General features: G+C 44.6%; 1 protein-coding gene across 4 annotated transcripts in view; it reads left to right on the top strand.

Annotated features, from left to right (window-relative positions):
* Positions 1 to 5,182: 5,182 nt before the first annotated feature.
* Positions 5,183 to 16,328, top strand: part of BCL2L13 (BCL2 like 13) — a 68,221-nt gene continuing 57,075 nt past the window's right edge. For 2 of the 4 annotated variants that reach the window (XR_010835707.1, XM_067008391.1), the window contains exon 1: positions 5,196 to 5,365. The gene's annotated coding sequence lies outside the window, so the exon portion shown is untranslated. Of the gene's footprint in view, positions 5,366 to 16,328 lie in introns of all 4 variants that reach the window. The other 2 variants (XM_059081368.2, XM_067008390.1) reach the window with 2 other exon arrangements.

The raw sequence follows: 16,328 nt of genomic DNA, 5'->3' as shown, positions 1-16,328 counted from the left end.
GCAGTGCTCGTCAGGTTTCTCCACTGTAAAGTTACTCTTTTTTTCCGCTTTCCATACTTTACTCTTTGGGAAGATGTACTATGTGCTGCCGGCACTTAAGGAGTGAGGAGTTATGCTCCACGTTCTTTAGGGTGGACTACCTACATAATTTATTTGTAATTCTGAATAAGCATGTGCATTTTTCAACATCATTACCAGGATCCATTTTCAGAAAATTATTCAGAAAATTAAGGGAGAAATTCTTCGAGCCCACATTTTATAAAGGCAAAATACTTTGAAAACTTATTTTTAGGATAGATTCCTAATAATAGAATTATGGGCCAAAGGGTACACACATTTTTATTACTAGCTTTTTATTCTGAAGAAATTTCAAATATAAGTTGTAAGAATAGTGCGATAAACTCCCATCACCTAGATTCACCAACTGTTAATATTTTGCTATATTTGCTTTATCACTTTTCATATGTATATATGTATATATATGTAAAATTTCATGAGTCAATAAATAGTTCAGTGTGTGTTTCATAAGACTAAGGGTGTACGTCAGTCAAATTCAGGAAATTTAATAAGTCCATATTCAAATTTTGCCATATGTTCCATTAGTATTCCTTGTAGCAATGTTTTTTTCTGATCCAGGATCCAATCCAGCATCACCTATTGTATTAATTACCTTGTCTTTTTAGTCTCCTTTAATAAGGAATAGTTCCTCAGACTTTGTCTTTCCTGATACTGATGTTTCTGAAGAGTACTAGTCATTTGAATTGACCAGTTGTACAAAGTCCCTCAATTGGGTTTTGTCTGATAGTTTCATCATAATTACATTCAGGTGCTGCATTACAGGAGAAGTACATACGTGATATTGTGTCCTCAGTGCACTGCATGTCCTTTTAATGGGAATGGCACACCCATTTTTTTTTTTTTTTTTTTTTTTTTTTTTTTTTTGCGGTATGCGGGCCTCTCACTGTTGTGGCCTCTCCCATTGCAGAGCACAGGCTCCGGACGCGCAGGCTCAGCGGCCACGGCTCACGGGCTCAGCCGCTCCGCGGCATGTGGGATCTTCCCGGACCAGGGCACGAACCCGTGTCTCCTGCATCGGCAGGCGGATTCTCAACCACTGCGCCACCAGGGAAGCCCGGCACACCCATTTTTAAGGCTCTTAATACAAATGCCAAATTATTGTCCAGCTGTGCTAGTGGACACTTCTTTGCAGCGTATGACAAGTTGGTACACGTACTTGAGAAAAGTGGTGGTGTTGGATAAGGGAAGGGTTCAGCCACGAAACAGTAAAACAGGGCAACGGAAATCCATGCATTTGATCTCAATTTGATCGGTAGTCTAATCAACTGAACCAGATGGTAGGCTTGTTTCTCTCACCTAACTAGTTTTTGCACTAATAATTTCATTCCTCATCATCCCAGAAGACAGGCATATGCATGCCTCTAGCAAGCTAGGTCAGGATGAGGTGGTGTTCACTCGTTTGGATTACAATCCTTCCTCCCGTGTATTTATTTTTGGCTGCACAGTGCAGCATGCAGAACTTCCCCGACCAGGGATCAAATCCATGCCCCCTGCGGTGCAAGCTGGACTCTTAACCACTGGGCCGCCAGGGAAGTCCTCCTCCTGTTTATTTTTACAATGTTCTGCAAATACCTGGGGCTGAAGACTGGGAGTCTCAACCTAATACATGTCTAATCACTTATGAAAACAGTGTCTGGAAGAGATGTGATACTATCCAGATCAATGTGCTTTTGTTTTCTGGAAAACAGTGTGCTGATTTTTATGATTTATCATTATTTTCAGACATTAAAAAATACAGAAAAGTACAAAGAATTCAAATGTCTCTGTACCATGTACCACCACCTCGAGCTGACCATTAACAGGTCACATTTTCCTTAGGACTTCATTTTTAAAATGGTGTTGCAGGTATACTTAACATCGCCTTTTGTGCTGCCTTCCACTCCCCCGTGTCAGTGCCCTTACAACTACTTTCTGCGGTATTTTGCTGATTCACCGAGGAACAAGCCAGCTGCTATCTGCTAAGCACGTGGTAAGCGTCACAGAGTGAAGCACAAGTGAAAAAGTTATCGTGAGTACATGCAAAGATTAACTAGTTAGTAGTTTTCCAAATCCAATTTCCTCCTATACTAGCTTAGGTCTTGTGAAGAAGTTTTTCTAAAACAGCTTTTCAGACAAATTCCAAAAATCCCACTCCCAGATAAGCCTGTTGACTATGGCTTCACCAAAACTGCCGACCTAAATTCCTTTGAGGTTAGTCACTTAAGAGGAGGTTTGCGTGCTCCTTGATTTACCTGCTCCCAAGCTAAGGCCTCAGTCTGTGGTTTATCTGGAAACTGAGTCACTAGAATAGATAAGGTCAGGCTTCAGTTTGTCAGCTGGGGAGTGCACACACACACACAGAGAAACTGGAGGTAGATGAAAATCATGTCTTTGAACGTTGAGGAATTAATTTTTAAAAGAAAAGACAAATGGTGGCAGAAAGCAGTGAAAGTCTAACTTAACATGCTTGCACTTTTTAGCCTTTTCCAACCAATTTTCCGCACAGCAGAAAGTAATTTAAAACCTAGCTGGCCTCTGATCACTCTCTAATTTATAACCTCTGGTGGCTCCTGTGTGCTCTGGAGGAGCCGGCCCCGCCCATTGACCTCATCACTCCTCCTCCCTTTCTCACCAGCTCCAAGCTTTACTGGTTTGTTCTCAAGCTTTTTGCCTGAGATCTTTTCCTGCACTTTTACCCCTTGGGTTGTTCTTCAGGCTTCAGGTCTCAACTTAAAATAGCCCCTCCTTGGAGAGAGGTTTCCATCAACACCCTGTCACCTTAATTTTCTACTCCCGTCCCGTGTTTGTTTACTTCAGGACATGCCACAATTTTAACTATTTTGTTTTTTTTCCTTTCATTTATAGGTTCTTATCTGGTTTTCCAACGATAACGTCAGCTTCACAACACGGACCATGTCATGGTTTTTGCCGGCATCCAGCATACTGCCTGGTACATACATAGTAGGCATTCAATAAATAACTGATGAATGAGAATGAATGAGTGGAATCTAGAGTTTAGATTTTATTATCACATTAGGCTGCAGTCTAGGTCTCTGTGTCACTCATAAGATCCGTCAGGAAAAAACAAAACAAAACCCCCAACCCCAAAAACCCATGAATTGCTTGTGATTAATTTTTGTAAAAGCATTATATATTTTACACCATTTGCTGAAGAGACGATCTCTTTCCTCACTGAATTGTCTCTGTTGAAAATCAGTGGACCATTCTGAACTTTCTATTCTGTTCCATTGGCCCATATGCTATCCTTGTGGTATACATTCAAAAAAATTTAAAAAGGGTAAAAAGCAAACCCTAAAACTGAAAGCAATCTGAAAGAAATTTACCTAACCATATATCAAATTGGCAACCTAACTACAATTATTCCTTGTGACTTTTTGAAATTTACATACAATGAACTGCACACACCTACAAAGTACAATTAGATGAGTGCCATCACCTGTGTGATCATACTATAAAGACTAATTCCATCACTCTAGAGAGAAAGCTCTTTTCTAGTCAATCCCACACTCCCAGTCGACAGTGCTGATTTCTATAACCATTGATTAATTTTGCCTGTTCCTGAAATTCATATAAATGGAACCACACAGTAGGTACATTTTTATGTCTGGCTTCTTTGACTCAACGCTTTTGAGATTAATCCATATGGCCACATGTAACAACGGTCACCTTTTCTTTTATTGCTGACTAATTTCCGTTGTATAATTCAAAGTCAACTTTTAAAAAATTAAGACTAGGAGACTGTTCAAAGATTTAACAACCAAATGCAATGCATGATCCAGGTTTAAATAAAAAACTATATGGAATCTAAAAAAAAAAAAAAAAAAAAAAAGGTTCTGATGAACCCAGGGGCAGGACGGGAACGAAGATGCAGACGTAGAGAATGGACTTGAGGACACGGGGAGGGGGAAGGGTAAGCTGGGACGATGTGAGAGAGTAACATTGACATATATACACCACCAAATGTAAAACAGCTAGTGGGAAGCAGCTGCACAGCACAGGGAGATCAGCCCGGTGCTCTGTGACCACCTAGCGGGGTGGGATAGGGAGGGTGGGAGGGAGGTTTAAGAGGGAGGGGATATGGGGATATATGTATACGTACAGCTGATTCACTTTGTTATACAGCAGAAACTAACACACCATTGTGGAGCAATTATACTGCAATAAAGATGTTAAAAAAAACTATAAAAGCCATTACTTGGAGAATCGGGGGAATTTAATATGGCCTGGTTAATAGGTACTATTAGGGAATTATTGATAGTTTTCTTAGCTCACTAAGTCTCTTCTTGGCAAATCTGTCCGGTTTCACTATGAACAGCACCACCCGAGTTCTCAGTCACTCGGGCCCAAAGCCTCGGAGCTCCAACCTTCTTTCGGATTCCGCCACCCACCCTCATTACCAGTTCAGGTTTTTATCACTTCTTTTTTCACGGCTGTATTGAGATATTCACCTTTTTGAAGTGTACAACGGAGTATAATTAAATGGCTTCAAGTGAGTGTATTCACAAAGCTGCGCAACCACCAACACAATCACCCGGAGAACAACTTCGTCACCCCAGAAAGAACCCTTGACCCCACTAGCAGGCACTGCCCATCGGCCTTTTGTCCTCAGGCAGCCTTCGGCTCCTCCGCCCGGCCGTGTCAGGCGCCCGGACACAGTGGCTCCCACAGGAAACGGTGGAGACGCCGCACCGCCTCCCAGTGGCCGCTGCAGATGCGCTCCTTCCTCGCTGCGCTACGGCCCCCCCCCCCCCCCCCCCCCGCCGCCCGCTCCGTACCCTCAAGGCCCAGGCCCCCCACCCAACACTGCGGCGCCGCAGCTCCCGCGACGCCACGCTCGGTCAGCCGTCTCGCCTGCAGCTCCTCCGGCGGACGTCGCCAGCCTCCTCACACACCACGGTGGGCCCTTCCGAGTCCGCCTCCTTCCCAGCGGTCCACGGCCGCCGCCGTCTGGAACCATAGAGCTGCTCCCCAAGAAGACAACAGGCTGGGAGAGAGCGGCTCTTCCGGGTCAGAGTTGCGCAAACAGACCTGCGGGACTCTGTGGTTCGGGCTTCCTCTCGGGAAGGCGGATCCGCCCCTGGCGGCGCGCCCGGCGCCCCGCCCCGACGCCGGCGCTGACGGAAGCACGCCGGGTGACCTCACCCGCCAACATGGCGGCGGCGGTAGATTAGGGCCGCGGGTCGGAGCCGCCGCCGCCACCACCACCACCGCCACCGTGGGCTCTTGTACGGAGCAGCTGCCGCCGCCGCCGCGTTTTCACCTCTTCGGGGGCACGGGCCTGGACCAGGTGAGGGGAGCGGGGTCGCGGGCAGGCCGCGCCGGGCCGTCTCCCAGCTTCGCCCGAGGTGTCCCGAGGCTGACGCGGGAGACGGGGGACAGTGAGAGGCTGAGGGCTCGAGGCCGTTCCGCTGCCCCTCAGACGTGTCCGGGCGCGGGTCGGCCGCTGTGGGCCTCGGGCGAGGGGTGCGTGCGCGGGGCTCGCAGCCTGGGTCCCCGCCAGCCGGCCGGGCCGCGGCTTCTACGCAAGGTTCCCGGTGCCCCTCCCGGCGGCTCCGACGCCGCTGTCATTGCTGTTGCTATTATTTCACGTGTTCGTTTTTGCCACCCTTAGAGGCGGCACGGTTCGCATTAGGTCGTTTTTTCCTTTGGTCTTTCTCCCACCATCCCAGGTCGACCCTGAGTGTCTCTCCTTCGGGCCCAGCCTTTCCGAGCTGGGGCTTCCCCGCTGGGAGCCGGGGCTTCCCCGCTGGGAGCCGGGGCCTCGGGCCCGCGGTCTTGGGCCCTGGCCGCCGCCCTGCGGAGTCGGCCCGATGCCCGCACGAGCGCGCGGTTAGCCGCGCAGCCAGCGCCCCGTTTCTGTACAAGTTCTTAACGAAACTGTCTCCCCTCTCCCCTTTTTCTTCACGACGTAGAGCAAAACAAGCAAGTCCTCTAGCGAAACTGTCGGTGTGATTTTCCCGGGAGGTTTGGTCTAAACCAGAATGCTGGTCTCTGCCCTGACTTGTGTGACCTTGGATGAGTTGCCACACCCTTCTAGTACCTTCTTTTTTTCAGTCTTCCGGAAAATTAAGCAAGTGTTCGTGTAGGTAGTGAACTGCTTATACCTCCCATACACCGCGGGGTAAATAAATGTACAATGTAAATTGAAAATATTTAAACCACTATGGAATATTCTGCCGTTAGGGACTTTGAGAATTCTTTTACTCTGATTGGTCAGGTACCATTCTCAGTTTTTGTTTTTTTTTTTTTTCCCCAAAGGATGGATTTTCTTATGGAGGACCGTACCCCAGTAATTGAGTTCAGTTGAGGGATACAGACGGTTGAGTCCAAGCCGTTTTGTAGAGAAAAGGTGCTCGTTCGTTAGCCTGTCAGTCAATATTTACTACATATCTTGGTCAGCTTTTAGGACAGATGATTTGCAACAATAAGTATCGTTTTAAGAACATGTTTCTCTTATGAAACATTTTAGACATACAAAACAGAAGTTTTAACCAATCACAGTACCACCATCCTGCTTTTTATCAGTCTTTTCAAACCTGATTTTTTTTTTTTGGCGGTATGCGAGCCCCTCACCGCTGTGGCCTCTCCCGCCGCGGAGCACAGGCTCCAGAGCCGCAGGCCCAGCGGCCATGGCCCATGGGCCCAGCCATTCCGTGGCACGCGGGATCCTCCCGGACCGGGGCACGAACCCGCGCTCCCCGCACCGGCAGGCGGACCCTCAATCACTGCGCCACCAGGGAAGCCCCAAACTTGATTTTGATGCATATCTTATTCCAAATAAGTGGTCATCAGAGTTTTTTTTTTTTTTGGCCGCCCTGCGCAGCGTGCGGGATCTTTGTTCCTGGACCAGGAATGGAACCCGCGCCCCCTGCCATGGAAGCACAGTCTTAACCACTGGACCACCAGGGAATTCCCGAGTTGTTTTTTTTTAAAAAATACTTATTTATTTGTTTGTTTAAGGTGTGCCGAGTCTTAGTTGCATGTGGACTTCTTAGTTGCAGCATGCACGCAAGATTTAGTTCCCTGACCGGGGATGGAACCCGGCACCCTGCAATGGGAGCGCAGAGTCTTAACCACTGGGACACCAGGGAAGTCCCCCAAGAGGTTTTTGTTTTGTTTTGTTTTGTTTTGTTATTTATTTATGACCGTGTTGGGTCTTCGTTGCTGCATGCGGGCTTTCTCTAGTTGTGGCGAGTGGGGGCTACTCTTCCTTGCGGTGCGCGGGCTTCTCATTGCGGTGGCTTCTCTTGCGGAGCACGGGCTCTAGGCACACGGGCTCAGTAGCTGTGGCGCATGGGCTTAGTTGCTCTGCGGCATGTGGGATCTTCCTGTACCAGGGCTCGAACCCGTGTCCCCTGCATTGGCAGGCGATTCTTTAGCACTGCACCACCAGGGAAGCCCAAGAGTTCTTAATTAATATACGTTAACAGGGTTGAAGGAAGTGGGCTATTTTCAGAGTTACTGATTTTTTTTAGCAGCGTTTTATTGAGACACCATTAAGTTGTTCACATGTGTAGTCATAGAGTGTGCAACTATCACTGCAGTTTTCATCATTCCCCAAAGAAACCTCATACTCATTAGCAGTCATTCTTTTTTTTTTTTTTTTTTTTTTTTTTGTGGTATGTGGGCCTCTCACTGTTTTGGCCTCTCCCGCTGCAGAGCACAAGCTCTGGACGCGCAGGCCCAGCGGCCATGGCTTACAGGCCCAGCTGCTCCGCGGCACATGGGATCCTCCTGGACCGGGGCACGAACCCGTGTCCCCTGCATCGGCAGGCGGACCCTCAACCACTGTGCCACCAGGGAAGCCCAGCAGTCATTCTTTATTCCCACACTACCTCACCTAGGCGGCCACTACTTTACTTCTCTGTAGATCCGCCAATTCTCCATATTTCATATGAACAGAATTATACAATATATGGTCTTTTGTGACTGCCTTTTACTTCCATGTTGTAGCAGGTACTGGCATTTCATTAGTTTTTATGGCCACATAATATTGCATTGTATGAATAGACCACATTTTAAAAATTCATCAGTTGATGGGCAGTTATTTCCACTGTTTGGCTGTTATATGTAATGCTGCTGTGACCATTCATGTGAACGTTTTTGCGTAGACAATGTGTTTTCATTTCTCTGTGGCACATACGTAGGAGTGGAGCAGAGAAATTGACTTTCATGTCTCCCTTTTATGCATGTTATCTACACATGTATGGGAAGCCTGATTATTTGCTGTGAAAGTCAGACTACGTGTTTGTGGGGAGAGTGAGAGTGAGGCATTCCTCTTTAAGTACATTATGCTGGAGTGCCCGCTGCTGAGTGGAAACATTTTTGGACGGCCCTTAACACAAGATTGAACTAGCATCTTCAGTTAGGCACGTTGCAGTTGGAAAGGGATAGTGTACACTAAAATATGTAGTATCTGCTGAGTTTTCAAATGCTTAGTTGCATTTCTCAGTTGGACCCAGTGAAATTTTTGCAGTTTCACAATTTTAATTAGGATTATGTAACTTTTCTTTTGCAGAAAGTCCTAGAATTGTATGAGACCTAATAAAGTACAGATTGAAGAAATAAAGTCATTGGACTTCATGCTACTTTGTGGAGCTTAAAAATTATTTGCTAAAACCACCAGTGGGTCTGGAGGCTGGGATCTGTGAATCAAAAACTTTGTCCGTGCTTAAAACTCCAGAGTTTTCATTTGTGACTGAATTATCTGTGGATTTTCACTTTTCTCTTTGTAAACTGGGATTGTATATATACTCAACTCCACATTATTGCTGTATTTAACAATCTTATTACAATTTTATTTTGGTGGGAGGAGATAGTCTAAAAACAAAGCTTCCTGAAATAATTTAATTACATCATGTTAGATTGTAATATTTTTCTGCTGTGGTTCTATGGGGTTAAGAAATAGAATATAGATATGATAGTCTAAGTTAGTATTTCTGAGGTGGGTGCTAGAAATTTGTTTTTAATAGCCGCCAAGATGATTATGATCAGACAAGGTTGGGAGACAACTACAAAAAACTCATGTTGCTGCAGATTTGCTTTTCATACGAATTTAAAGTAGAATTTAATAGTTGCTGTATACCTCAGTTTACCGTTCATAAAATTTGCCTTATTCCCACAACACCATCTATATTAACATCCTGGGATTTGCACTGGTACTCATAATAGAAATCTGGTTTTAAAAAAAGACCATTTATTTATTGTAAGATTGTGGATATTACATTTGTTACTGAAGGATCATGGATGTTTTGGAGATGCCACCAAATGTATGTATAAACACAGGATTAAGTTACCCTAAGCTTCCTCAGGCCGTCCATCTGGCTGACAGCTACCTGTAACTTGAGAGAAGAGCAAATTAAAGGTGTAAGGCAGAGAGAGAAACAGCCAGGTAACACAGCTGTATTCAGTAGGTTGTTAGAATTGTGTAAAAAGCAGGAGTTTTTATATTGAAGATCACTCGTATTTAATCACTTCTTGATACCAAGAACACTTATACCTAATTTGAATTCTAAAGGGTTCTAGATAAAATTTAAAGAGTAAAAGTAGCTAGGTCTGGCTTCCCTGGTGGCGAAGTCGTTGAGGATCTGCCTGCTAATGCAGGGGACACGGGTTCGAGCCCTGGTCTGGGAGGATCCCACATGCCGCGGAGCAACTGGGCCCGTGAGCCACAACTACTGAGCCTGCGCGTCTGGAGCCTGTGCTCTGCAACGAGAGGCCGCGATAGTGAGAGGCCCGCGCACCGCGATGAAGAGTGGCTCCAACTTGGTGCAACTAGAGAAAGCCCTTGCACAGAAACGAAGACCCAACACAGCAAAAATAAATTAATTAATTAATAAACTTCTACCCCCCAACATCTTCTTTAAAAAAAAAAAAAAAAAAAGTAGTTATGTCTTTTTCATCATTTAAAAGGAAGCTTGAGCTGTCTTAGGCATGAAATGCTCTCTGGTGGGTGAGTAAGTAGTGGGGTGGACCTGAGCATGGTCCCCTGCTTCCAGGAAAGCTCTGGGTGGTGGTCTCAGATCATATTTACTTTTTCTTTAACCTGTCTTTTTCCTTTTTGCCCCCCTGTCCCTTTCTCAAAATAGAGAAATTTGTTTCTTTCGGTATTGTGGGTGTCTGATATTTGGGAAATTGCCTTGTTTTTCTACCATTTTTTCCTGTTATCATTAGTGTTAGTGTTTCCACCTCTGTGTTCCTCTCACCCAGCACATTGCCTGGCTTGCAGGAGATGTGTATTGAATGAATACAGTTAAGGCCTAGGAGTTCGGAATGGAAGAGGAGGTACTCAACCAAGTGGCTGCACTGTTAACTAGCTGTTATGATTTTGGGCAAATAAATTGCCTATTCTTGTTTCTCCATCAATAAAGTTGAGACTTATCTTTTCCTTCTGGTATGGAGGATTACTGTGACAACACGTGGAAAAGCGCTTCAGAAATAAAGGTCTCGTGCAGAGGTGATTTATTTATGATATCATACAGAAATGCAAGAGCTCTTTGTGCAAAATGCAGATTAGTTGCCATGGAGTATGCAGAGGGTGTGATGCCCTCTCTCCCCAGAATACCCTGCGGCAGTGCTGCGGAGTTCACACCTGGCATATTTTCAGTGCCTTTGAGAAATTGTAATTTAATACAGATGCAGGAGACCTATGATAGCATTTCTTTCTGTTTATTTATTTTTAATTGAAGTATAGTTGATGTACAATGTTGTATGTTACAGTTGGACAACATAGTGATTCACAGTTTTTAAAGGTTATAGTTCATTTATAGCTATTATAAAATACTGGCTATATTTCCTGTGGTGTAGATACATAGTACTGTTTCTGAGGTCTGCCTGCCCCATCACCTAAACACAGGCCTGAATCAGCTGCTTTGCTGCTGTAAACTGGCAGCTCAGGTGAAATTAGAGGAGTTGGAAGGATGTTTTATCCTACGGGTCTGATTTGTTTATGACTGGAACGTCAGAGACAAATTTGAAGCCTAAAGACCACGCACTAAACTTAAATGATAGAAGTCTGTATGGTCAGCTTCTCCATTAGTGTGAGTCATTGAGAATGGCTGAGTGTCATGGAAGCAGTCACCCACTGTGTGGACGTATGGATAGTAACATGTGTACTAGAGCTGAGGACTTTATAGTGGAGATTTATGAAATCCATGATTAAAAGGGCATGTATGGGGCTGCCCTGGCGGCACAGTGGTTAACAATCCGCCTGCCAGCGCAGGGGACACGGGTTCAGCCCTGGTCCGGGAAGATCCCACGTGCCGCAGAGCAACTAAACCCACGTGCCACAACTACAGAAGCCCATGCTCCGCAACAAGAGAAGCCACCACAATGAGAAGCCTGCGCACCGCAGTGAAGAGTAGCCCTTGCTCGCTGCAACTAGAGGAAGCCAGTGTGCAGCGATGAAGACCCAACACGACCCCAAAAAATAAATAAATAAAATTTTTTTTTAAAAGGTGGTATTTATGGTTATTTAATAGGGCTTTGTAAGAAAATTTGAAGAGCACTAGGTTAAAAATCGAGTTTGGAAACTTGGTGAACTATGCTTTGTCTGTAGCATCTGGGTTGGTGTGTAACTAAAAGTGTCATAAGAGATATGGATTTTTGATAAATACAAGAAATTTTTATTTTATTGAAATACAGTTGATTTACATGTTATGTTAATTTCTTTTTCCTTTTTCCTTTTTTTTTTTTTTTTGCTTCGAGGCTTGTGGGATCTTAATTCCCCAACCCGGGGATTGAACCTGGGCCACAGCAGTGAAAACGCCAAGTCCTAACCACTGAACCAGCAAGGAATTCCCCATGTTGTGTTAATTTCTGCTGTACAGCGAAGTGATTGTTTTGCATATATATATATATGCACACATACATATACATTCTTTTTCATATTCATTTCCATTACAGTTTATCATGGGAAATTGTATATAGTTTCCTGTGCCATACAGTAGGACCTTGTTGTTTATCCATCCTTGATATTATAGTGTGCATCTCCTAACCCCAGGCTCCCAAACCATCCCTCCCCCCCCACCCTTGGCAACCACAAGTCAGTTTTCTGTGTTTGTGAGTCTGTTTCTGTTTGTGGATGGGTTCATTTGTGTCCTGTTTTTGATTCCATGTGTAAGTGATATCATATGGTATTTGTCTTTCTCTTTCTGACTGACCTCGCTTAGTATGATGATCTCTGGGTCCATCCATATTGCTGCGAATGGCATTATTTATTGCCACCACATCTTCTTTATCCATTCTTCTATCAGTGGACATTTAGGTTGTTTCCATGTCTTGGCTACTGTAAATAGTGCTGCAGTCAACATTGGGGTGCATGCATAAATACAAGAAATTTGATTATAACAAATTCTAGAACATCAATTTTTTAAAATATAAAGCATTATTCAGAAGATGAGTACTTCTTTTTTCCTGTTACCAAAAAATTCTGAGGCATATTTTATGTTAAATTTTGTTACTGATTTGCTCTGTTCTCTCTTTCGGAACTTAATAATTTATTCCTTGCTCTTTGTTTATGTATCATTGGCCCCTCCACTGAATGTAAACGTGCTTAAGTCTCTTTCATTGTATATAAAACAAAACAAAATTAATGAACTCTCAGACCCTTTGTCTCTCTCCCCAGCCTCCATTCTTGTCTTCCCTTCAAACCATGAAAGAATAGACTAAACCCCATTTTCTCTACTGATTCACTTTCCATTCACTTTTTTTTTTTCCTTTTCTGCTCATTTCTTCTTATTGATTGATTGATTGATTGATTGATTGATTGTGGTACGCGGGGTACGCGGGCCTCTCACTGTTGTGGCCGCTCCCTTTGCGGAGCACAGGCTCCGGACGCGGGCTTTCTCTAATTGTGGCAAGCGAGGGCTACTCTTTGTTTCCGTGCGCGGGGTTTTCATTGCAGTGGCTTCTCTTGTTGTGGAGCACAGGCTCTAGGCACGCAGGCTCAGTAGTTGTGGCTTGCGGGCTCTAGAACTTTGGCTCAGTAGTTGTGGCACACGGGCTTACTTGCTCCGTGGCATGTGGGATCTTCCCGGACCAGGGCTCGAACCCGTGTCCCCTGCATCGGCAGGCAGATTTTTAACCACTGCTCCACCAGGGAAGCCCTCCATTCGCTCATCTCGTCCCTGGCCTCTGCCGTTGCCCTGCTAGTCAGATCAGCCCATCCTGTCGGGGACATCATCCTGACGTTGCATTTTTTTGGTGTGTTGTTTGTACTGCCTTCTTCCCGAAGCGCCTCCCACGACTCTGAGCACACCCTCCTGTCCCCTTTATGCCTTTCTGACTGTCCACTGCAGACCTTAGCGGGCTCCTCTGCCAGCTTCTCATCTTTTTGGCCAGGCCTGAAATGGTAGTTTTGCCTTGAATTCTAATTGGGTTTCTTTTTCAGATTAAACCAGTGTTTCTCAACATGTTTTTTAAAAACCCTTTTTCCCTTTGATAAAAAAAAATCTCTGGCTCTACTTCTGGTGGTGCTCGGGGTGGGGGTGGGGGGGTTATGTGATTCTTCCCTCCCATCCTCTCACTGAGAGTCAGTGATACAAAGAAGGTTGAAGGTTTACTCAGATTTATTTTCAACTTTATAATCTGAAAACAGTAGGTAATGTTTGCTTTTCCAAGTATGAATATGCTTTTTCAAACCAAGCCACCCCTTCTCCCACCTCCTGGAAGCTTTGGCACTTCCTTCCCCTTGGAAGTCGCTGTTCTCCGTCCACTCTCCTTAGGTGATGCTGTATACCCGCCTCTGCGCAGACCACAGCTTTCTATCTCCAGTGCAGACCTCGTTCTGAGTTGAAGACCTGTATGTTTTAATGTTTTGTTCATTTGCACCTGGATGGCTGTGGGCATTTTACAACTCAGTATGCCCCCAGGTGAGCTTGTTATCCTTCTCCGCCGGAGCAGCTCTTCCTGTATTATCCAATTTGAGAAGTAGGGGCAGCACCACTTTCTGTACAGCTGCCTGGCAACTGTCATTGCGTTGGTTAACAAAATCTTTGAACTCTTCATACTTTCCCTATCTGTCCCCTTCTCCTTTCCTGTGTTCCTGCTCTAGGTCGTGCCTTCATACATCTCTTGTTTAGATTTTTCCAGTATTACCCTAACTTGTGTCCTTGCCTCCAGTCTCTGTTCTGTCTTCCACACTGCCTCCAGGATGATTTTTCTAGAATATAATCTGTTCATGTGCTTCTCTTGCTTAAAACCCTTCAATGATTCCTATTTGTGTTCTACAGAGTTCCTAGCGTTTTTTTGCATCATGATCTAATCTGAGAGGCTACCGAAAGAAATTGAGTGTTTTTTTTTCCCTCCGGAAAAAATGCTCATGCACACAGAATTTGCCTACAGTTATGGGGGTTCGTTAATGGACATGGTTAAAATAATTTTCCAGCTTACAGGATAAAACCCGAGCTTCCAAGCATCCTGTCGCATATGAGGCAGGCCACATGCTGACTACTGCTGAGCCCCGTCCTCCTTGTATCGTAGGGCTTGGCCATGTCAAATGCTTAATTTTTGTGTTGTTCCTTGCTGTTCCAAAACACTTCTGTGCCTTTTCCTGGTCTACTTGACATCTAAAGTTCACCTCGTCCCATTCCCCAGCTGGTTCAGTTAGTGACTGCTCACTCACGTTCCAAGATCTGCTCAGATTTTACCTTACAAAGCCTTTCCTGATTTCCACTTCTTTTTTCTTTCTCCGGAGAGACTTACCTGTTCCTTGTTTTGTGTCGCCCCTCCCACTCATGGATACTGACTGTATCATAGAATTTTGTTGTTCTTATTTGTTTCTATGCTTTTGTTTTCCTCTACTTGATAGAAAACTCCTGAGGGCTGGCGATTGATCTTAAGCCTTTGTGCTCAATGCACAGATATTTCTTAAGATCTTAAGGTAGTCTGTATCGTTGTTTTAAGTAGAAAACAATTCTTTGGAAACTTCTTAATAAGACATTTTGGTTTGAAACAACTGTTAAGGTACATAGTAGGGGTCAAAAGGTACAAACTTCTGATTGTGAAATAAATAAGTCCTGGGGATGTAATGTACAGCCTGGTGACTATAGTATATACTTCTGCCTTGCATATTTGAAAGTTGCTAAGAGAGTATGTCTTTTAAAAAGGGGGGTACATGGTATGTAAAACAGCTGTTAAGTCCACATGGAGAAGTGAATTGTACTTGCATTGATTAGGGTACAAGTTAAAGTAACTATTGAAGAGATTCAGAATAAAGTGGCTTGAATAGGAGTCAGAGGCAAGTGGTCAAGGTGGGCAGGGCAGTTCTGCTCCATGGGGTCATTCAGGGACTCAGGTCCCTTCTGTCTTGTGCTGTCCCCTGGAGTGGTGTCCTTGTTTGCATGTCAGAGTGAGGTGTCTGCCATATGCACATTTCAAACCCAGAGAGGAGGAAAGAGGAAGTCTTCAAGGAGAGACACATACCCCCACGGTGCAGATGTAACTTCTTATTCCTCAGGCTCAGACTAATCTTGTAGCACACTAAGCTGTAAAGGAAACAGGGAAATGTTGTTTTCAGCTGTGTGGCCATGGACATAGCTGAAATTTAGTAAGCTTTATTAATAAAAGAAATAAGAGAACGTATGCTGGCTGGGGGTGGGTAAAGAGAGGGCAGAGCTAGTGTTTTTGCCACATAGGTGAAAATAGAGTAACTAGGGAGAGGTAGAAAGGGAAATTTGCTTTTTTTTTTTTTTTTTTAAGGGAACTTTATTATTTTTATTTCTTATTTTTGGCTGCGTTGGGTCTTCGTTGCTGTGTGGGCGCTCTCTAGTTGTGGCAAGCAGGGGCTACTCTTCGTTGCGGTGCGCGGGCTTCTCATTGCAGTGGCTTCTCTTGTTGCGGAGCACAGGCTCTAGGCACGTGGGCTTCAGTAGTTGTGGCTCACGGGCTCTAGAGCGCAGGCTCAGTAGTTGTGGCGCACGGGCTTAGTTGTTCCGTGGCGTGTGGGATCTTCCCGGGCCAGGGCTTGAACCCATGTCCCCTGTGTTGGCAGGCGGATTCTTAACTACTGCGCCATGAGGGAAGCCCAGAAATTTGCTTTGGATCTGATATCCGAATAAATAAATTCCTACTTGTCAATAAATTGAAGTTATGTTTTTTAAAGATTACTGAGAAAAAAAGGCTGAGAAATATTTATTTAGGTATTTAGTTGAATAATTGGAGTCAATGGGAAAATGTACTGGCATGTAATAAAATTTATTTTCTTTTTAATACATTTATTTATTTATTTATTTTTACTTTATTTTTGGCTG

This window comes from Kogia breviceps, chromosome 12 (assembly GCF_026419965.1).
Source record: "Kogia breviceps isolate mKogBre1 chromosome 12, mKogBre1 haplotype 1, whole genome shotgun sequence".
Classification (NCBI taxonomy): Eukaryota; Metazoa; Chordata; class Mammalia; order Artiodactyla; family Physeteridae; genus Kogia; species Kogia breviceps.
This window is presented reverse-complemented; position numbering and strand designations above follow the sequence as displayed.